Genomic DNA, 23,005 nt, shown 5'->3' with positions numbered 1-23,005 from the left:
TGTCAAAAACAGCACTGCAGACCTTCTCATTTAGGATATGCAAGTTCATTACATAGATGGCTGTTCAGGCATTTAGAAACACAGAGAGATCACTGAATTTCCTGCATCCAGAAAAGACAAAATTTTTAGGAAAAGCCCATTTGTAGCCACAAGCAATCCTGTGCAGATATTAATACTTCTGAAACAATTCTTCTAAGACAGACCCTTGGCCAGGCCCCTTGGCCAAAAATATTTTTTTTCCTTCAGAGGCACTGTCCCAGTGAAAGCTTATGTCCAAAAAATGCATGCCTGCAGTCTCATAGGAAAGCCTTATATTTTCTTCCCATGGTAAGAATGCCTGGAAAAACTAGTGTAGGCCAGTACAGCCGGATCATACCCACCAGCAAAGTAGCTCTACTGTAAGAAGGAGAGTTCTTCCACATAACCCTCACACCTCATGCATGGTCTTCCTTCCCCCTGCATCTGCTCCCCCTGACCAGGCAAAATTTTGTGGTTTGGTCTAGCAGTAGCAGTTCTCCAACAAACATGTTTTCCAATCAGTTTTGAAGCCATATTGAGTGGAATAGTGGAATTCCCATTCTTCCTTAGGGTTCCATTACTTTTATCCCAGCACTATGAAATATTTCATAAACTTTAAATCCCTGTATTTAAGATGTCTATTATTTGAGGCTATCCTGCCTTCTGGTTTTTGTTTTGTTTTTTATTGTTATGATAAATCTGTTTTAATTTAGTTCAGCAAATATCACTGGGTGAACAAATCAAGACAATCCAAAGAATGGATTGTCTTGATTTGACATACAACTTAATCCTGTTTCTTCTAAAGCGGTCAAGAGAGGAGTAGACTTTGTCTTCTTCAAACTAATCTTTGTACTAATCTTTCTACATCATCAAGATTGAAAGCACATTATATCTCCATCAGTTCATCCAGCATCACATAGATACTGTGACTCTTTTTAAGTAATCTGAAAAAAACCTCCAGTATGGCCTTGGGGTTTTTTGGGCCTTCTTGTTTAATCTCCTTAGAACTCAACACACATTCAGGAGTGTCTGGCAACAGAACTGGTCATTTCTGGAAATCCCACTCATGTGACGCCCTTTGCTGACTGTGGCTTTGTTCCCTGCTGTGTGGTGAATGTCACGCCACGCTGTTGATGATGAGGAAGGTGTGAGTGCAGCGAGCAGCCGTGCAGCCGGAGCCGGGGCGCTGCCTGGCCAGCACGGCCCCGCTGCAGCCGCGCGCCCGGGCCGGCTCCGCTGGGCCTGAGCCCTGCTGCACAAAGCGGCCTTTCCTCCTCTCGGGGACAGCAGCGCCCAGGGCCAGCACGCCCGCAAAGTTAAACGGTCCTGGGCAAGGAGAAGGGGGAAAGCGGGGAGACGTGCTCCAGGGGACCGGGGCTGGCACCTCTCATGCAGCAGCGACTGCCACCTGCCCTCAGCCGCGAGCGAGAGCCCGCAGCCACACAACCGCAGGGAGCCCGCTGGGCCCCGTCGGGCGTCTCCTGTGTCGGAGCAGGGCCTGAAGGGCCGCGATTCCAGCTGCAGAGCACCCCTGGGCCAGGAACTCCACCTTTAAAAGTAAATTCAACCACATCTCGCTGCTTCCTGTATGGATCGTCTCTAGGGCGCGTTATGGTCGCCTCACTCTGCTGCCATGTGCGAGCCAGGCCGATCCCCATCTCCTGGCTCATCCCTGCCTGCTCATTTCTATGGTTTGTCTTCTGCTCCAGTTCTTCCTGTGGCAATTTTCCCCTGTGATGTCTAGGAACAAACCGAGGTGTGTTGTGTGCTGACATCTGCTGTTCTGCAGAACAGGGGCAGGTGTTCAGGGTCTGGCAGCAGAATGGGAGCTCGGTGCTGTTGGCTCAGGGTGTTTCAGTTAAGGAAACCAAGATAATACCTGCAGAAAAAATTTTACAGTCCAAAGGTTTGTCAACATTTATTGTATTTTAAATTTGATGAAGGACTAAAAATATGCGGAGTCATCAAGTTTTTAGTTTTATTTTGCATTGGTTTGGGGGAAAATGCTGAAAAGAAAAACAGAAAACTGTAAACTTTTGAAACATGGTGTATTTTAAAATGTCTAAACACTTTTGAGTAGCAATCCACTGAGTGCTTTAGAAAGGTTAATGCTATAATCTGGAAATGCCTTGGAGAGATTGAGCAAATTCCATTCTATAACATTGTGTTACTTTTAGTTGATGACCATGATCTGTCCTCATTTACAGGAGAGCATACAGAGAAACAGGAGCACCCTGCTGCAGTTGAAGACTTCCTGTGTCCTGAAAGGTGAACAGAATGAACAGGCTCCAGCTGTATCAAGGCTTTTGATTCTGATAGAAACTGAAATGTTAAATGAAAGAGAACAACAAACCAATTATGTGTTTTACAAGGACAGAAATTGGTTAAATTCCGTAAATTCTATTACTTAGAATCAACAGAAAAAAGAAAGTATCCTTCTTTTGTCTCTGGTAGATGAGATTGGATCAGATTCCTGTGAGGCTGTTCCAGTTCAGATCTGCACAGGTCTCAAACAGAGAGTGCAGAGAGGGGTATATGCAAGAGAGGGGTATATGCATATAGCTCTAACCCACTGTATTGCCCTGGAGAGTGGGAAGGATCATGGGTCAGAGACCACCATGCAGGAGGTACCAGCCAGCTCAAATCTACAAGGATTTATGTTGTTCCTGCTGCTGCAGAGGCAGCTGGCTAGACCACTAGAGATCCAACATGACGGAAGTTCATTAGATATGCAGGTCATATTTTCAACTCAAAAGAAGAAATACTATTAAAAAAGAAAATAAAACAAAGAACCCTTTCTGCTTTCTTCAGTTCCAGTTAAATCAGGCAAAATAAATTCCTGGATGAATTCCCCCGCCATCTCAATTCCTGAAAACATTTTGTGTCTAGAGAGGAAGTAAGCAATGCTTTACAGTTAATTCCTGTGGTAGACATCATGTGCCTTATAGCCACAGAAAGGAAACTTGAAAACCCTTGGGGAGAAGGTGGCGCTTAAAAAGAATTTCAGATAAAAAGAATCAAAAAGGTCATAGAAGAACTTCTAGCAGGCAATAATCTGCAGGAATGCACCAAGCATGTGAATTCCAAATTTAACTGCTACTGAAAATTTTGTAATAGCTACCTATTACAAAATTAAGTGTAGAACATAGTCAGAAGCATTTTCCAATTTCCTGCTGAAGGCCAGATCAAACCTCTGGGGTCACTTCCACAACCACCTGAGGGAACCAGTTGTTCTTATCCTAGTTGCAGTACTAGTAGCTTCCACAACAGTTTTGAAATATTGATGAAACTTTCAGTCTTAAAAAATACTTCTTCAGAAGTCATTGCTAGAGTTATCCTAAAGCTAAGTTGCCCTTTACCTTAAAATTATTCTTAATGAAAGATCCTAATTTGCCTGTGAAGCTCACGCACAACTGCTATACACTAAAATAAAGCTTTTCTTTACTGACTTCAAAGGTCTAGTACAATAAAAATAACAAACTTTATCCTTAAAAGAGATTTTAGAAAGCTGTAGTGAGAATTGGGATGTCCTGTTAGCAGACTGAGTCCTAGGATAAATTGCATTTTAGGTCCTTACTGAACCTCAGCTGCTACTTCTGGATTGTGCTGTTTATTCAGGACTAGAGTATTTTAACCAGCAGTGAAATCAAAAGGGTTAATATTTTTCTATGGTAATTATCCATCTCTTAGAAATCTGGTGATGGAAAGACCAAAGAGAGGCATTCACAAAGCAAAATCATTATTTGAAAGTATTGAAAGAGACAGGACTTTAAAAATGTTTACCTGATAAAGCCACTTCCCAGTCCAGCTTGCCTTCCTCTATAATACTGTGGATGAACTGTGTAATTCTGTCAATAAAATTTATATGTCTACTTGCCTACTCTTTTGCAGTAAAGGACCTCTCAGAAAGACTTGGTTTTATTTCTACTTAGTGGCATTTTGCTGGACTGGTTTTAAAAGGAAACCCATGTTAAGTATTAAATTCTTGTGTTTTGTATTTTTCTGAAGGGAGTGGGCGGGGTATGGTTTTTATTTAGTATTTTCCCCCCATTAATTCATTAATGAGTGCATCATAAACCCCCTGTCTTACTTATCAAATAGATGGATATGAGCCTGTACCGCCATTCACTTAAGTGTTGAACTTGATGATCCTTGTGGGTCACTTCCAACTTGGAATATTCTGTGAAGGAAGAGAAATAAGGTTTATTGCACAAATTGCTCCCAGTGATACCCAAAAAATTGGTTTTATTTAGCAGGGTGTTGTAACAGCTGTCTGTACTAGTGAGAGGAACATCTGAAAAAGCTTTGATCCCCTGGAAATCATATTTTTCATTTTCTTATACAACATGAGACAGTTTGTAGTGTTCAAATCTGTGCTAAATGTGGTTTCACTAATGTTCCACATTCCTGTGATGACTTCAAAAATTTTGAACATAAAAATTCCTTGAGAATGTTTGTCATGAACAGGAATAAATATTCCAGCTGTATTTCAACATCATGACGAACTAACCCGAGCAGAAAGGTAGAAAGTCTACAGGTGGAATATCAGTTATCAGCTGGTCTAGTTCTATGGTTACTACTCTTTCCAGATAAATTTATAAGCAATATTTACCAAAGATTTTAAACCAGAAATAATTCTAATAATTCTTCAGGCAAATGGTAATAGTGAATTACTGTTTCTTTTAGGATCAGCATTGTGATTTACCTACATTTTTTGTTAGACCTATTCTTGCTTAAAGTGGAAAGGCTTAACCTTAAGGAAATAAATGCAACCCAAACACAAAATTTATTAGTTCGTGGACGGGTAATAGAAAACATTATTTTGTATTGTTTCTTACTTAAATGATATATTAATTATTAAAATGTTATATTACAAAGTAGCAAAAATTTAATGTTATTCTGTTAATAGAAATATACAAAACTCATATGAAAAAAGCCTTCATTTAAGTAATTTAATTTCTTAGAACAATTCTGTCAGAATAAAAAATCTCTCTTATACATTTGATAGTGTTTTTTATAATTTTATTATTTTTGATTATTAATTACAGAGATATATATGAAACTTACACCAAATCCTACTTCCATTTTTTTAAAGCCTCAAATTAAATAAAATAGTTACCAAATGAAGACATATGACAACTAACCCTGGAAATAAGCATTTCCAACAAAAAAAACCATATTTTATTTTTCTAGAATTTAATAGCTGAAGTTAAATTTTTTCTGTGATTCTAAATTAATATTTACCAGATTATGGATATTTTTTCCTTATTGTAAGAATGTCAAAGTGGATTTTTTTCTTTCAGTCCCACTACTAGCCTGCCTTTGCTAGCAGGTTCCCAAAGAGCATCCAGCACAGATTGGTCTGTGGGTCAGCAGTTTGCTCCCTCGAGGGGCATCCTTGCAATTCATCACACTGTATTTTGGACAGCTTTTCCTGTCTCCAAACAGTCAACTGATTCAACCACATGTCTTGTGAGGATAAGGAGAGAAATATGCCCAGGAAAAACAAAAGACTCTTATGTTCAGGTCAGTCTGCAGTGTGTGGCTGCTAACCAGAAAGTAACTCCTTACACTGTGCTGTAAAGAGCCCCATTAAAAAATTCATCTCAAACCAGAGTCCTAGTAACCAAGCTCATGCTGTCTTATGTAGAGAATCAAAACTCGCAATAAAAATCAAAGAGCCTAATTCCAATTCTCAGAGCTGCTCTCTCTCTGTTAGATTTAGAAACTAAAATCTACATCCTCTCTTACAAGAATCAAGATTAATAGGGAGATCAGGAAAACCTTTAGGTACCCACTGAGTAATCAGAGTAAAACAAAATACATCTCCTTTGCAGAAATAATGGAAGTTTAAAGCAAAAATATTCACTGATTCAGCTGTAACATTCCACATGATGGTTTTTAGTGTTGTTTGTATAAAAAGGCTAACAAATTACCACCTGATAGCTGTCAGCAGACCAAGCATTAGTATGAAGGTGTGAAAAATCTTATTTACCTTATGGAGCACCTCTGAAGGCTTTAGGTCTGTAAATAGCTGGAAAATGTCCATGGTTTCTGATTTCATTGAACTGGCTGATGGGGGAGAATCAGCAGATGTGCTCTTTAATCTTCCTTTTTTAGTATTACATTGTGTAATATTGGCTTACTCAGCTGGTTCTCAGCTGATTTTTCCAAGTTTCTGGAGTGGGGAAGGACACCAAAATTTGGAGTTTTCTTGTTCTGTTTTGTTCTGATTTTGTTTTGTTTTATCTCCTCAACTTACTGTTCTTTGTGTGCATCTGGCAAGACATTGGAAGGACAAGGTCTTTGAAAAAAATAATGTCTACTCCAGTCTAAATATAAAGCTTATATATCCTTTGTATCTATGTAATTATTCTCTCCAGAGACTTGCAAGGAAGCAAAACAAAATAAAACAGAAGAAGCAAGGAGGGGAAGAGACCTTGAGAGGTCTATGAGACCAACTTCCTGCTCCAAGCAGGGTCAGAAATGAGATCAGACGTTGTTGCTCAAGGCTTTATCCAGCTAAGGTTTGGAAATCTCCAAGGACGGAGGTGGTTTCCCCTCCCTGTGCCTCATGTGTTGGGGAAAAACGCTTTGCCTACCTCCAGCCTCACTGGCCTGGCTGTGAGCTCCATGTCAGGGCGCAGAATGGCCCTGGCTCCAGTGCATCCCTGCTGGGCTCTGCCTTTCTGGGGCAGGGCTGCCCCATGCAAGCTGGCCCCTTCCTCACCCTGTCCCAGCCTCTCCACAGGGCAGCCATGCCTCTGAGCACACTGACTGGTCTGTTCCCATTTGGGGTCGTCTGCAGGCAACCAGTATTTTCAGTGAGTGATTTTTATTTTTTAAAAGTATTTATTGTGACACAATCAAGACCAGGGAATTTCTTCAGAAATGTGAAATGAAAGGGGGAAAGAGGAAATTAAAAAAAAAAAAAAAAAAGACATAGAAAGAAGATAAAGAAAATCTCTCCCTTAAATATGTAATTCAGAACCAATTGCCTGTTGACAACTGTCGCAGTAGACATCTGAAATTTTATGTATTTTGGAGAGAATCTAGGCAAATAATCTTGAAAAAAAAAACCCAAAAAAACCAAAAAAAACACAAACTAGGAGACCACACCTCTGCTTTATTTGCATGCCTCTGCATGCAAAAAATCCTAAAGGCAGCTGGTCATGTTTAATTTGTATATGCTGCAGAAATAGCCACAAGAACTTTGTGAAATTCTGGACATTTTCTTCCTTCTCCTAGACACAAAAATCTGCTCTGAGATGGTGTTTATAGTTTAAATCCATCATTCTTAACAAGCCTTTCTCCCAGTCTGAGAGATGTCTTGAGAGGAAGTATAAAAGAATTTCAGGAGGGCAAAAAAGCAGAAACACAGACAGGTATGGGCAGAAAGGGATCACTAGAAACCTCACATCCGGCTCCCTGTACAAGGCTGGGCTACCTTCAGCACCTGGTGAAGTTGATGAGGGCTTTATTCTCTCTGGTTTTAAAAGATCCCAAAAGGAAAATTCCACTTTCTTTCTTGGCACTCTGCTCCACTACTTCACCATCCTCAAGGCAAATTATTTTGTCTTTGTGTCCAGCCAGAATCTGCTTTAGTGAAACTTTTTACAGTTATCTCTGCTGAACACTGCTGAAAAGAATATGGTTCTGTCTTTTTGATAATCCTCCTTTAGGAGTAGCAGGGAAGATGGTAATCACTACCCCTGATCCTCTGGCTCTGTGCAGCTCTCATGCAACCTGAGAGTCAGAATGTATTCAAGGGAAAACTCAGCCCAAAGCCTGGATAGCAATGTGCAACCTTGGCTGCAAATACCTGTCTACATTCCTGCTTTGTACTAGCCCTTCAGAGGGATGGAGAAAATGCCTGTATGACAAAGCAATGCTCTTCCTTGCTGTGAGCACCTCCTTGGTCTCCTGTGTCAACACCCCACTGAGCATGAGAGGCAGCACCCTGCAAGCAGGGAGAGCTCAGTTCCGGGGCAGAGCAGGGTGCATCACTTTTGACTTCAGAGGGGGTTTATTCCTGGGATAGGACTGCAGCATGTGGCATTTGCTAGTGCTGTATGTCTGTTGTCAGCCAAAGGAGGCTCAGTGACTCTGATATTTGAGTAGTAAGAGGGACAGAAATTCATACATTCACAGGCATTTTACATTGATTTTGAGTTTTCCTCCAAGTCTTAAGCAGAAGCAATATCAAGACACCTTTGTATTCATGATCCTTCATACTTGTGGGAGGCTTAGGAGTCAGTAGCTATCTGCTGTTGTTTATCAGCAACTGAATGTCCAGGACCTCAGATTCTTGCTTCTGCAATGCGCTACCTCCTGTGCCATGACACCCTGGGAAGATCTCCCATCTGTCACTGTTGGCCCCAGGCATGGAATCATATAGCTTTTTAATAGCTTTAACCTTCCAGGTGTGGACATCCACTCAGGCTCTCTGATGTCTGTGTAGGGCCATCTCCTCTCAAAAATGACCACTCAAACATGTACAAGTGGTGATCGACCCACTTGTAGGTGATCCTTCTCCATAACTAACTGCAGGGCCCTGTGTCAGAGGGGGCCTGATTTCTGGATCACTGATCAATGGAGGTGGGAGGAGGCAGCTGTCATGGAAAAACTTGGCACTGTGGGCATGGAATTTCTATACTGTCACCAAGGAAATTGCAGAGATTTCCAAATCACAGATAACTTTAAACACAAGCTTGATGTCTGTCTTTCTGCTCCCTCAACAAGCAGGAAGGAGGGGCAGCTGCATGCAAGATTTTTTGCAAGCATAGTCAGCAATCAGCTAACAAGCCCAGCTCCTGCCTATGTGCGTACTGCCAGCCTGGTATTTTAACTTTTTCCCAGGAAAAAATATCACCTTTCAAATCCCTTAGACTCCTTCAGCTCTTTTGCTACAGGAGCTTGGTTAATGAATTCTCTATGGACTTGCAAACGTTTCTGCACCTTATTACTTGCTGCTTCTGTATAGAAGTCTGCTTGGAGCTTCATTAACAAAGATTATCATTGTGAACCATGACTAATTTATCCCCAAGCACTTCCAGCTTTCATGGTCATGTTTAGGTTTAAAAATAAATGCCAGCTGTCCCTCTTTGGTGGTGCTTGTCTAAAGTACAATGGCAGCCTGATAAGATTATTGCTGGACTGATCACATGGTTTGTGTCAGAGGTTCCAAAACTTTTACAGATTAGAGAAAAATTTCTTGAATGCTTTACAGGAAAGAGACAATAAGTTTGCCCTTATGCTACCATCCCATCATACTGGCCAAAATTAACTCTATAAATATGTAAAAAAGGAGGGTTCAATAAGTAAACAATTATTGATTCACCTGAAACAAGACAGAAGAAGATGTGATTTGTTGGCACTTGCAATAGTCATTCTTAAATTTTAGTTTGCAGTCATCATTATCCAAACCAACTTAGAAAAGGAAAACAAAGCTGTTTTGCCTCCCCACCTGCAATGCCACATCCTTGAGCTTTGTCTTTTGCTGTTGTTATTTAAGGGTGCAACCGACATAGCTGCATACAGAAGGTCAGGCCAAGCAGATTGTACAGTGCTGGTTTAGGCACTGTTCTTCACTGCCTGTAATTCAAGGACCAATAAGTTTTGGTAGAAGGGTGATGCCTTCAGTTTGAGCTTTTATAGTTTTCAGATTCTTCATTAGTGTATAACTCTTTACTGCATTAGTGTATAACTCCAAGTTAGTAAGCTCTCTTCACTGTTTGCTCAGATAAAACAATCCTTCCAGGCCTGAGAGCCAAGGTAACTGTCACTGCCTCAGGCCCCAAAAAATACAAACAGAAGTGAATTGGGGGAGAGCAAACTGAGGGTATGCAACTTCATTACCTGAAGCTGCAATTGGACAATTGACCTCTGATATGCAAATAGACCAAACTTTAATCCGTCTGAAAAACTCATGAGCGCCATCCATATCTCAGGTGTAGCCCCTCTTGGAGGCTTTTGCACTGCTCAAGGTGTGCCTATTGAAGGCCTTTAATAAATGCCTACTTTATTCTTTTAGCTCTATCTAGCCTCCGTTGTAAGCAGCCATTCCAAGGTACCAAGGGCTGCCCCACACACTGTTGGCAATAACCCAACTAATTGAGTTGTTCCTACTTAAAGTCACTGTGACCAGGCAGATTAATGCCAACAGGAAATAAATCTCTGTTTTAAGATGCCTATGAGCACATACTCCTAGTAAGTCTTGATAAAAGCCCCTATTGCTTGAAAAGGCCTTCATATTCAGCTGACAAATCCAAAGAGAAGCATGAGGCTTGAGTGCATTCCTTACTGGCACCCATGGGAAGGGACACTTCCACTCCTGAAGTGGGTGGTAGTGCAGCAGTATGAAATCAAGCCTGGTACTTCTTGTAGTAACTTGGTAGGAACAACCATGGAAAAGAACCTTGAACTCTAAAAGAGGAAGCAATAAAAATGGAAAATTTGTGGGTTTGTTTTCAGGATGCAGACAACCTCTGAATGTATTTGGTTATGCTGAAAGAACATGAAGCCACTGGGCATGGTTATAATTCATTGTCCTCCTACATTTGTGATTTCAAAAATGAATATATTATAACTCTCATGCTGACCCAAAGCTGACTAATTATTTGCATTTTCCCACTGCAGCCAAGATAAAAGTGGAGATCAGGGAACAATGCCCCTAAAGATACCTTTCTTATGCAATTGACTCTTTTGTTATTTTTCAAATATTTTAGTGATTTCAAAGCCCAAAACAAAACTTTGTATTTGCTGGGTATTGCTATTGTTTTTTTCGTTTTGTTTTGGTGGGGCTTTCTTTGAGGCAGTGTTGATACTTTCCAATATCAGATAACTGATTTCCTGACTTGACCACAGAAGAATGGTAATATGAGTTGACATGATTGAAACGGATTCAGAAAGGTTTCTGTAGAGAATGGTAACACTGGAAAAATTTTTGCTATTTGGAGAACTGATTCATGGTTTCTCTGTCTCTTATCTTTCCTTATCTGCCATGTCCTTCTGTTTCTCACTGATGTCGAGATGACTATATGAATTCACTGACAGCCTTCGTGTACACACTTGGACTCACAGCAAGAAACTTGAACTTGAACACCTCTGTCAATAATCTCTGATGCTTAATCTGTACTTTCTGATGTTTGCTGAGGTAGTTTCCCAGTTGCAAACATGACTAAAACAGGAAAACTTATTTTATCCAACTATTTCAATAAAAACTATAAAAAGAAATCTAAATCCTTCTCTTAAAGTCTTCCTCTGGGATGGCCACTGGAAGACTTTCACCCTTCCAATGTAAACCTCACACATTTTCAATATGCAAAATTCATTTTGGGTGTCAAGGCCTCCTGGTGCTGGATGGATACAGCAGAGGTGTTCCTCTTGTTCCTTTCTTACAAAAAGTCCAGCTACCACTTGTCCCGCCCCCAGCTCCTATATCTGCCTAAGCAAACTTTGCCAGCCATCAAATGGGTTATGTTATCAGATAACAAATATGTAGCTCTGTAACATACACAGAGCCTCTCAAGGTGGCCTCAGACTGCTTTTGTTCTCTCTTAAATTGCTCTTCATCAGGGTTTCCTACCCTTTTTTCCCCACTGTCATCTGCTTGTTTCATTTGCTCACTTTCGCTGGGCTGAGCCTTTCTACTGCAGTGCTGGACTCTGCTGCTGCAAGTGAGGGTGATGCTCAAGCATGTGCAAATAATGAGCTGCCTTAGACTTCTGCACCTGATACAATTGCAAACTTTTCTCCACTCTACAATATTGCTCCCTTTTCACATAAAACATAATTAAAGGAAAATTCTTTTCGATCCACTTCTTTCTATCTCCCTTTCTCTGTGACAGATCTCTTCTCTGCATTTCTTCTTCCTCTGAGATCTTTTCTGTGAGAGCATCTGGAAGGAGTTGCTTTCCTTTGTCATTTCCTATGACATTCAAATGACATTTAGGTGATTCAGATCTTGGGTTCTCAGAGGCTGGCAGGCATCTCAGGGGAGGCTGTCACAAGAGAAAGACCAGTCCCTCCAGTCAAAGTGTGCTCAAAAGCTTTGCTTCTCCGGCAGGCACGTGAGGCTTGAGGCTCCCACCTTGGTGGAGTGTGGCAGACGGTTTTCATGTACATATGCCACTTTGGAGGCTTGTGAGGGACTTGAACATCTCTTGAAACATCAGTTTGGAGACAGGACAAGTGGAGACTGTTCGCTTGCACTGTGAAAATATGGGCAATGCAGGCAGAGAGGCTCTGTGCCTGCGCACATGCCCTAGGAGCCACATTACATACACAGATACATATAAAACAATAATAAAAGATGTGATAGCAGGCAGTCAGAATGGGCTATGAAAACCAGCTCTTCCTGAAGCCAAGACAGGCTCTGCCTTTTATAGGTGTAAGCAGGATCAGCGAGCCTTAAAAGCAGACAGATCCGCACCAAAATCACTTCTGCCATTCATTCTGCTTTCACTTGCATGGTAGGATCAAAACTCAGTTTTGGTCTCTGTGGCAAAATAAAATTGTGGTTACATTCTGAATATTTTCTGGTTTTACTAGCTACTACGACTACTACTACTACTACAGTTTTACCTAGCCAAGCCTTGCTTGCTAATCAAAGTTTTTACTAGCTTACACATTGTTCTTGTTAAGTAGGTCAAAATCATAAAAACATTCTTTTCTCTTTCTTTTTCTTTCTTTCTTTCTTTCTGCAATATCACTACCCAAATGGTGATCACCAGCCCCTTCTCCCATCCTTCTTCACAGTCATCAGTTTTGTTTTATCTCCTCCTTTGCACAATTATTCTGTAAGAGCAAAAGACTATATGAGTGACTGTTTCCCCAGCTTAATCAGCCACAGAAACTTGTTTTTCCTCACTCAGAGTACCAGATCATACTGTACACTGACTTATGGAAGTCACATGGATGTTTTTGAAATGAAATGGTGTTTCCTTCCTGACATTACCACTCATTCCTCCTTTATGTCCCCAGCTGCAGTCTGAAATCACCACACCAAAAATTATGAATTGGGAAGAATTTAATTGTCCCACGTCATAATTCTTCTTCCATTTCACAGAGATTTGTGCTTGTAAATTGCATTAAAACCCCCATGAAGAAGAGCAGTGCTGTCTTCTTTTTGAGGGAATGTGTGTGTTTGCTTTTTTTACCTGATGAAGTTTAGGAGGGAACTCCTGGGGAATTGCTAACTGTTCACATGGTTCATTTCTCACCTGCTCTGTGCTCCTTTCTCCACCATCATCCCCACCAGAGCAATTGCAGGATGCTTGGATCCTCCAGCTCCTGTGGCCCACACCAACACCTCTGACTCCGGTAATTGCAGTTGAGCTGAAAGATATACACTGGGGGCAGCACACAAACTCTGAATTTGAAAGTCATTATGCTCAATCGCCTTTCCCCTGCAGCCAGTCCCTGAACCTGCTGTAGGGCTGTTGGCTCTTTTTCACCCAGGGAGTTAGCCACTTCCTAGGGATGAACAGCAGGAGACCTCAGACATGTTATGTCTGTACCTGGACAGGGGGTCAGGCAATTGTGACACAGAAAGATTAAAAGCTCAGCTACCTCTAGCACGTGGATTCATCTGTGTGACAGCCCTCAGCTGATCCCATGCTGCAGATGAGTGCAGGGGCTTTAGTGAAACACCTCCCCTCCACACGTCGGGCCCATAGGTCCTACTACCTCCCCAGCTACCTCTGGTGGCAAGAGCCCTTGTGCTGTGCTACAATGCAGAAAACTACCCACCTGTAGCTTAGTCTCCCTAGGGATACTTAGCCAGAAGAAATCAAACAGCTGCTCTGACAAGACCAGCTCTGGGGGAGGAATGCCTGTTGAGAAGCATTCAGAACCTTGCTTTTCCTTGAGTGGAGGAAAACTCCCAAACTTTTATTTGCTTAGACAATCACCTTCTCACTTTCATTCTGGTAGTCTTAACTATTCCCCTGCTTTTCAAACAAAGCATTTTGAGTCACAGGAAACACACCCTCTTTCAGTCTCTCTGTTTTGGGCCAACCTGACAGAAGACATGCATCCAGCGATTTCAGGGAATATGGGATAGTCTGGGACTTCTCCCATTTTGAGCATTTTGAAACTCAAGAGCCACAGAATGAGATATAGTTTCAGAACTATTTTTTTACACAAGAGTGATACATGCACAGTGTGTTACCTGCATGGACTTCTCTCTGGGACAAGAAAAGGCAAGGAAATGCAGATTGAAGAAAAGCCCTGGAAATGAGCTCACTGTGATGGGAGCAAACTAGAGTGCCAACGTGTACTGCCAGTGCTCCCTGGCATCTTTCACCTATCATCCTTTACTAGGAGTCTCAGTGCCAGATACTGAACAATAGCCACTGACTTCTGCTGTAAATATTCTTAAACTCATAATCTTGACACTGAAACAGCATGCATGGTATTTGAATAGCCCTGCTATCACTTAATGAACAGCCTGGTACAATTCTTACTTAAGTTGTAATTTTGCCCTCCTTCCAGTTCTTGATTTCAAGTAACAGAGCCCAGGTGGCAGCAGGACATAAGTCTCCCTGGCTTCATAATAAATAGCAAACTGAATCAGTGAAGCGTGTTTTGCCTTGCTAATCTGCCTAGTGATTGGACTACTGTGATGATTAATACAGGCCAAACACATTTTCCAGTGGAGAATGCTTGAGGAAGAAGGAGACTATTAAAGTGTATGTTTCAATGGAAAAGGTAAGAACTGATGTTACTTGGGATCATCATCCATCAACACTGTCAAAATATGTTCAAAATAACAGAGTCATGAATGGATCCTTACCATTGTGTTGGACAGTGAAATGAAAACTCTTTCTTTCCCTTTCTCCTCATGCAACACCAATGGAATTATTTTCCTTTTCATGCTCTTATTTGCAGGTTTACTCAGTGGAGTGAACCTCCTGCTGTGCCTAGAGCCATTAGCAACACACATATGCCATCCCACTCTCCATGAAAATCTGGTTATTTTTTTTAACATCTGACTGTAATAAAACAGCATACATAATGATGATATTTCCCTATGGGCTGGACTTTTCCCTAGTGCATTTAAGGAAACTGTGAGGACCTGCTGTGAGGAGTTGCTGGGAGGGGCCTGAGGACCCAGACTTCAGATCTGTGTCAGAAAAAGATACCCAGTTTTGCCTTGAGGTAAAAATCTTCAGAGAGGAAAGGACAGAATCAGTGCATGAATCAATACTGACTTCATGTACCGTTGATGCAGCCTAAGAAGATCCAAATCAGTCTATCTTCATTAAGATGCTCAATCACTTCCTTCCACCACCACAGCACTACTTGGAAGTTTCTTTTTGCTAAAAAAATGTTCCAGCTGTAAAGATCTTCCTAACATACATCAAGAGTGGAAAGAACCTACATCAGATATTGAAAGTAGTTAATTCCTGAAATGGTCAAATGCAATAGTCAATTAAATATTTAATGCAATTTGAAAAATTGTCTCCTTTTGAAAAAACTTGATCTAAGACACAGCCAAAAGGTGCTGAATTGCAAATGTTCTCAAGAACAAAAAGATAGTCAGAAAAATTAATGTACAAGTACATAAATATTAATTTTTGTCAGTAGACAGTGTGCATACATGAAATCAGTGGTTTGTGCAAAAGAAATGTATAAAGGCACATAGACATTCAGGTTCCACCATGGCATTCCTTTTGCTTTTGTTCTGTAGTGTAGCAGATAGGGAACGAGTTGGGGTTTACTGTCTGTACACAACACTGTTGCAAGGGGCTGATAACTGTACCTGCTTGTGAGGGAAGATTAGCTGACAAAAACTGGAAGTATATTCTGAGCTTTCCCCAGAGAGGTAGTCTATACCTTCTTTGTTTTTTAATTTGCTTCCTTTTTCTCAATCCAAATGAAATATCTTTCAGATGGAGGGTCTTGTCCATTATTGGCTTGCTGGGATTTCTGGGCACCACAAGAATCATGGCTGTTTTGTGGGTTTGGGCTCTTTCCACGTGCTTCAGTGGAACAGTTTTGATTGCTGTGCTCTGATTTTGGCCCACATGCCCCTGAGATGATGTTACCTTGGCAGAGCAGCAGCCCTTTGGCAAGGGTAACAGGGCTCTGCGGTCAGCTGTCAGCCTGGCCCCTGCTCTGGCCAGATGGGCTCGAACCTGCTGCCCGTGAATGGAAACGTGGAACTGCTCAGCACTGCAGGGGCTGCAGCACGGCTGCTGCCACAACCCTTCCTTCCAACAGGAAAAGCAGACTGGTGACAGATCTGAGGCATGCAGCTTAGAGCATCCTGAAGCATCCTGATCATGTTTGCATTTCACCCAAATTTTGTTGTGTTTTTTATCTGTTTTACATCTGATGAAAAATGTGGAGATAGGTTACAGAGCACAAAATATCCTCACTGAGATCAGCTGGGGCATGGAAAATCAGATCCTGTCCAATTCTTGAACTCATTGCTTCTTCCCACCCTTGGGGATGAATAGTTCTCTTGTGGGTGGGTTTGCAGAACTGGAAGCCACCGTTCCAGGCAGGGAATCCCTGCACAATCCTCTGCATTTCCCTCTAAGACCTGCCCAGATCTCCTCTAGCTGCTGTCAGCAGAGAATGTATACACAGTATAAAGTCAAATTGGTAACTTCTGATGCTGGTTAGAGCTGCATTAGGACTTTCACAGACTGCCCAAGGGCATGTAGTGCAAGTGGGGGCCAAATCCATGCTTTGGCTTTCCCTTCCCAAAAGCAGAACAAGATAAGACAACCTCTTATCTTGGTTCCAGGAGGGCAGCTGCTCATGGTTTCAACAGGATTCATGGCCTGAGGTAATCCAGGTAATGCAGCTAATCCAGGCAAACCTTGGGAAGCATTTTCAATCTCTTTATGCCACAACAAATCCCAGTCAAAGTGCTGTGCATCATGTGACCGGCACAGGTAGAAAGTCCAAATGCTGAGTGAGCAGCAAACGTGAAACAGTCATATTCAGAGCAGGGCTTGTTAGTCACATCTCTGGTGAAGGTAATAGGGTCATCTGGAGTTCTCTGACCATTCCCAAGTGTCCCATGCAGTCTGACACCCGCTGTCATGTTGGGCCAAGCTATTAGTCAATGCAAATCAGTACTGGCCCATCAATCCAGTGTAGATAAATGACCTGTGTCAGCAGGATGGTCAGGTTTGGAGGCAAAGATCCTGTCCTTTCCTTGCAAACCAAAGGTTTGTCCAGCAGTGGACCAACTCCCAGAAGACGAACGAGCAAGCCAAACCTGAACCTTAAGGCCCCTTTCCTGTTTCAGCCTTTGCTGCATTTCCTCTCCACTTGGTATGCTGCACAGACCACTGCACAAAGTAAATGTATGTTACATGACACATTCCAGCACAGAGATTTCTTTGAAAAAGGCAGATCACACAGCAATTCAGGAAGATCTCCCTAGCAGAGCTGTACTGTTCCTCCCCTCCTTGCTTGATATCTGAGCATTAACAGCTTCCAGTGTGACCCTTGTGGTATCCTATTCCCAGGAGCACTGCAACCCAGTGTCACAAAAACCAGTTTTTGTGTAGTCTGTGCTAAACCAGACCTGGACTGCACACAGGCATTCCTCATTGCAGGGGATTTCCTGCTCTGTCAGATGCCCTTGTTTCCCATAGATTTGCTAACAACCACCCTTGCCCATGCTGTCAGAGTAGATCTGGATTTTCCAGGGCACTGTTCACTTTCAGACATCACCTGATGAGTTTCATACCCTGCGTAAAGTAGTGACACAGAAAAGGGGCGTCAGGAGCCAGGCCCATGTCAGGCTTGCTCTCACTAAGCAGCAGTCAGGATAATGTGTTTAATTGTTGCTGTTTACTTGCCTTTTCCCCATTAAAAATTTTAGGAGCATATGTGTGATCTGGGTGGACTTCCAGATGTGTCCACAGTCTGTCCCTTAGACTCTTAGAAGTGCTCTTGTAAGTGGTACAGGAAACACAGGAAGCAAAACATGCATTTGAAACTATCCAAAAGAGAAGAGAAAACTCTCCAAGGTGGTTCACAAATCAGCAGAGCTCCTTCCCCAGCTGGGTCTGTTGTTTCCAGGAAAATCAGGTTTGCTGACCTCCTTGGGTCACTTGTAATCACTGCTCTGCTACTGCTTGTGGCAGTAGCCATACCCAAAATGAGCCCAGCAGGGAGGACCCCAGTGTTGAGACCTGGCTTGATCTAGGATGGATGGGAATCACTGATCTGGAGATGACAGGCCCATTGCCAGTTCTCTGAGCTGTGGGTCCCCTTCCAGTCCCACAATCACCCAGCTGTGAGCTGCCTCCTTAGAGTACAGCCCTCTGGGAGTAAGAGGCTTGTGTTCTTGAAGCACTTTGCACTTGCCTTCCTGCATCACTCTCTTTCAGCAATCAGCCAGCTGCAGATATGATGGGGAAGAAAACCCCAAACCTTTATCTTCCATCATATTTGGGTTCGTTTCTGAATTTTTTGATGGTTTGAATTCAAGACAATCACTAAGTTATTGCACATTAATGCAGCTCTCATAAACTCTATTGTCCTTTGTAGGCTTCAAAACCTGAAATATTTAGTGTTATAAGAAAAAGAAAAATAACTGCAACTAAGGTCTGAGGGCCAGAGTGTCCTCTGTTTGTTTAAACTGTTCAGGCTTTCTAGCTGGCAAGATGAATTTAGCCCACAAGTTGCATTCCAGATATTTTCACAAACATTTGCTGTATTTGGTGGGTCACTGTTAATATCCATCATCCCAAGCTTCAAAATTACAAGCACATAATGCTAGAAGCAGCAGCTTTCCAGGGTAATTGGGTGGGAAAAGATTGCAAGCAAACCTCTGGATGCTGAACCACTTTTCTCTGCTGGTGGAAGGTACCTCCTCTGGCTGCAAGCATCTGAGTGAAATGTGTCTTTGTCCCCAGGTATTAGTGGGCTGGTAGAGGAAGCAGGCAGGACATCTTGCTGTGATCACTTGACAGAAAGCCTTTGGAGAAACAGAAAAGCAGTAACAAAGCAACTAAAAGAAGCAGCCAAGTGAGAAAAGTCATTAGGGGGAAAGCAGAGAAGCAAAGCAGTGACTGGAGACTTGTGGCCAGCACATGCTGGTGTTCACAAAATCCTCGGCAAGGCTAGTGCGTCTGTTCCAAATGTTGGCTTTCAACAGCAAAGTGAAAGATGTGTTTATTGGCACTTTTAAATAAAAGAGTGCTCATGGTAATGGCAGCTGGCTTAGCAGAGCAATTTATGGGAACAATGTTGAGCCTGTGGTTAGCTGTTTTGTGAACAGAGAACAGTCCTAACCTCTCTCTGCGCAGAGATTGCTGCTTCTCCTAATGAGGTCTCAGCCACAGCAGCATAGCCAATTTGGAGATGACTGTTTGGTCGCTTCCTGTGATACATATTAATTTTGTAGCTAAAGTGGATTCCTTTTCTCTGCTGGGCCAGCAGCTGCAACATGCAATAACACAGATGTAACATGCATGAGAACATTAGTGTGAAAGAGCACTCTAAATAAACCAAGGACCAAAAATTCTCTCAGTCGCCCCTCTGCTTTCCTCAGCTTAACATAATTTGGCATAAAGTATTTCAAAAACTGTGTAAGGTAACCTGCTTACATAGGTAAAGTTTAGAAGGGGCAGGATCTGGAGTTTTCCCGAATTTGCATGCAACAGACAAAAGAAGAAGTGAGTCATGCTGAAAACCTGTTGATTAAAATGGTTCAGGAGAGAAAGATTAATTTTTTTTGTTGTGCCTCAGCACCGATGATGAAAATTGTTGTGTACTGTTTACAGTCTAGATTTATACAGCTAAAGCTGTTCTGATGGTGACACACAAATTACAGTACTATCTCTGGCAAAAAGCAAGCTGTGTGGAAGTCTGTGGGGCTTTTTTCACCCACCTGCGATCCACCTGAAACTGACCCATCTGAAGTGGATCTAAGCAATTGCAAAGTCATTGCCCTTGACAGAATTGGTCTTTGACTGACCCCTGCATTGCAGGAGGATGCCCTGATGGCTTGCAGGGACAGGGAAAAGGTGTGCTCTGTGGGAAATGTGTGCAGAGAAGGCAGAGGAAGGATGGCTGCTTTGCTGTGAGGAGGCATGGCCACCAGGGATGTGTCAGGGAGGCAAAGGGGCCGTCTGGAGCAGCCGTGCCCAGGGACTGAACCTGTACGGTGTGTGTGCCCCCACCACATGTATCCATGCTTGCTGGGCACCTCCTCAAGGACACGGCTGTGGGACAAGGTTTTCAGCTGTATTTGCTCTTTTAGTTCCCTACAACACTTGGCTTACAGGCAAGAAAGAGCAATAAGGAAGAGAACCACATCTTTGCCTGAGAAAGCAGCTGTGCTGCATAAATGCTTGAACTGAACAGATGCTGGAGAGACAGAGGACTACTCTCCTGGCAGCCCTGGGGGCTCTGGCTGTGAACTGCAGAGAACCTCTGGGGTCAGACTGGCATAGTTTTGCCTGTGTCATATTTGCTCTCCTGTTCTGGTGGCCACTAAACATTTGGTAGGGATAACTGTTGCACTCTGAAGACTTACCACCTCTGTTTTATACAACAGAGTCTGGACTGGTGTCCTCAGAAGGAAAATTAAAATATGTGGGCTAGTCCATGCCCTGTGGCAGAGAGGGTATCCCACCTCACTGATGATGAGGATACCTGTGTGCTCTGAGATGCTGCTCCCCCTCTTCCACCTCTGTCACCTGAAAACTGTCCTCTTTATGGCCTTGGTCCCAGGAGCATCCCTGGGGTACAGCAGCAGTACAAAGGGACCTGAGGGACCTGGCATTGTTCTTCCACACCTTACACCTTCTCCTTTTTTCTCCTTCCCAGGTTAGCAATTTCAGCCTTCCACGCTGCCCAGACTCTGCTCCCTGTTGTGTCCGTCCAGGAGGTGGTGCACACAGAAAAGAAGTGATGGGGAAGAAGCCAGGGACCTCCAGAAAGCACAAACATATTTACATTAAATAGGTTGAGTAATCCTAGAGGGTTATAACCCATTTTCTCCCAAGCCTTCTTGTTCTTCAACTTCTGTCATCACCAGGATAAATCAGGTGGTTTATGCTCATATTTATGAAGAAAAAGTCTGATCTGTCCCTCCCAACAAAATTTTCAAGCACAACATAATAAAAAAATCTCTTGTGCTTATCCTGGGACTCATGTTTTTGAAAGGAGGTGTATGTGGGAAGCAAGCAAAGCAACTAAGTACAAAAGGAGAAAGAGGACGAGACGGGCAAATGTGTGCTAAACTCTGTGGTGTATCCTCTTGATTAATGCACAGTCCCTTTCTTTTTCCTTTTTCTGTTCCTTACAATGTCAAAAATCTCTTCACAATAATGAATTGGGGCTCAGTCAAGAAAACGGGCATTGTACAAATCAGGAAACCATTTTAGAAAGACCAGGTCTTTTCTGTCAACAAAATAATTCACCTTTATTGGGATAGCAAAATCTCAAACTTTTGGTTTTGTAATCTGAAACATCTGGCTGTGTACTCCGTGCCTTATAAACAGGAAGTTAAAATCTGGCACATAACAATACTGAGAAAAAACATATAGGTAGGAAAGTCAGAAATATTACAGGCAGAAATGTTTGTTTGCCTGAGTTATTGCCAATAATGTGGGTTATTAACTTCTAAATATTTAGCCCTGTTTACTGGTTGCTGTAAAACGTGTGTGCCTTAAAAGATGGGAGGACATTAGATACCCCAAAGATTTTCTGCTGCAATCAGACCTGGTGCAAGCTAACTTCTGACTGAATAAGTAAGGAAAATGGCACTGTTGCTAAGCCTGTAAGCCTCTCCATCTTTTTGTCACCATTTCTGTTTCTTTGAGTCATGCCCACAACTCACATGAAGCATCTACCTTCTTGTGAATCACAGCAATAAAAATACGTAATCAAGAAGAAGAATTACCGGCAGAGCACATCCACCAGGTTTGTTATGGAAAATTGTCTGTTCTTCTAAAGGCAATCTAGCAGAAGCCTTTAAAACCCCAGTGGATACACCAGAACTGTGTGAGCCCTCTGCAAGAAGTCCACGTTCACGTGGCTGTGCCTGCCATGCGCAGCGCACAGTGGGCTGAGGGCTGGCAGCAGACAGACACAGGCTGTGGCACCAGGGGTGCGCCCTGACAGCTCGCCCAGAGCTCACGGCCTGCTGGCTCCCAACCCCACAATAAATCCTTCTGCAGCTTGCTTTTCAAAACACCAGCCACAGTCCCTCGACAGTTTGTGAAACTTCTACTTTGCTCTTCAGCACTGGCAAAGGTAGCCTAACAACCACCCCATGGAGGTTCAACCCACAGCGCTCTCCACACATGGGAACATATCTAATTTTCTAACTTCCTAATTTACTGCCCTGAGGTGGTGTCTACATACCCCATCAGAGTTATTAAAGCAAGCCTCCTTGTGTGTTTGAAAATCAGATAATTTAATTTAATAAGATTAGCAATTTTATTTTTATATATATATGTATATGTATATATATATATATATATAAATATGCATGTAAAATTATATATAAATTAATTAATTAACTATTATTGCTCTCTGGATGTTTTTCAGCAAAGACATGGACAACTTAGTACCCCACAAACAACCTATCTACCTATCTGACAGACAGATGGTGTTAGAAACAGTTTTTCAGCAGCCATCTGCCAGATAAGTCCCATGCCTCACCTTGAAAAGCTGATGCACACAGTTGAGGCACCCTAGGAATCCAGTACCTAGAAATGGTGAATATCTCTGATGTGCCCAGTACACATGGCAAATCTATAGTGGCAGGGCCCAAGGCTGTGCTCCTTTGTGTGAAGTGTGAAGTCCCCAGGTTGGTGGCAGCCTCAGGATTTGACCAGGTGAAGCAGATGATGCTGCAGAGCTGTGAATATACGTCTGTGTCAATAACCCATGATTGCTGCCACCATCAAACCAGGATGATAATTTCACTGGGTTTCCCAGGGATCAGTTCCATTCTCATCCTGGACTAGTCAGGTCAATGTCAGGTGGCTTTGACCCA

General features: G+C 42.5%; 1 long non-coding RNA gene across 2 annotated transcripts in view; it reads right to left on the bottom strand.

Annotated features, from left to right (window-relative positions):
• Window positions 1-2,098: 2,098 nt before the first annotated feature.
• Window positions 2,099-23,005, bottom strand: part of LOC134431944 (uncharacterized) — a 43,924-nt gene continuing 23,017 nt past the window's right edge. Inside the window, exons 1-3 of one of the 2 annotated variants that reach the window (XR_010031152.1) lie at window positions 6,014-6,130; window positions 4,109-4,198; window positions 2,099-2,279 (exon numbers count right to left, since the gene is read on the bottom strand). This is a non-coding gene — a long non-coding RNA (uncharacterized LOC134431944). Of the gene's footprint in view, window positions 2,280-4,108; window positions 4,199-6,013; window positions 6,131-23,005 lie in introns of those variants that run through there. The other variant, XR_010031153.1, reaches the window with a different exon arrangement.

This window comes from Melospiza melodia, chromosome Z (assembly GCF_035770615.1).
Source record: "Melospiza melodia melodia isolate bMelMel2 chromosome Z, bMelMel2.pri, whole genome shotgun sequence".
NCBI lineage: Eukaryota > Metazoa > Chordata > Aves > Passeriformes > Passerellidae > Melospiza > Melospiza melodia.
This window is presented reverse-complemented; position numbering and strand designations above follow the sequence as displayed.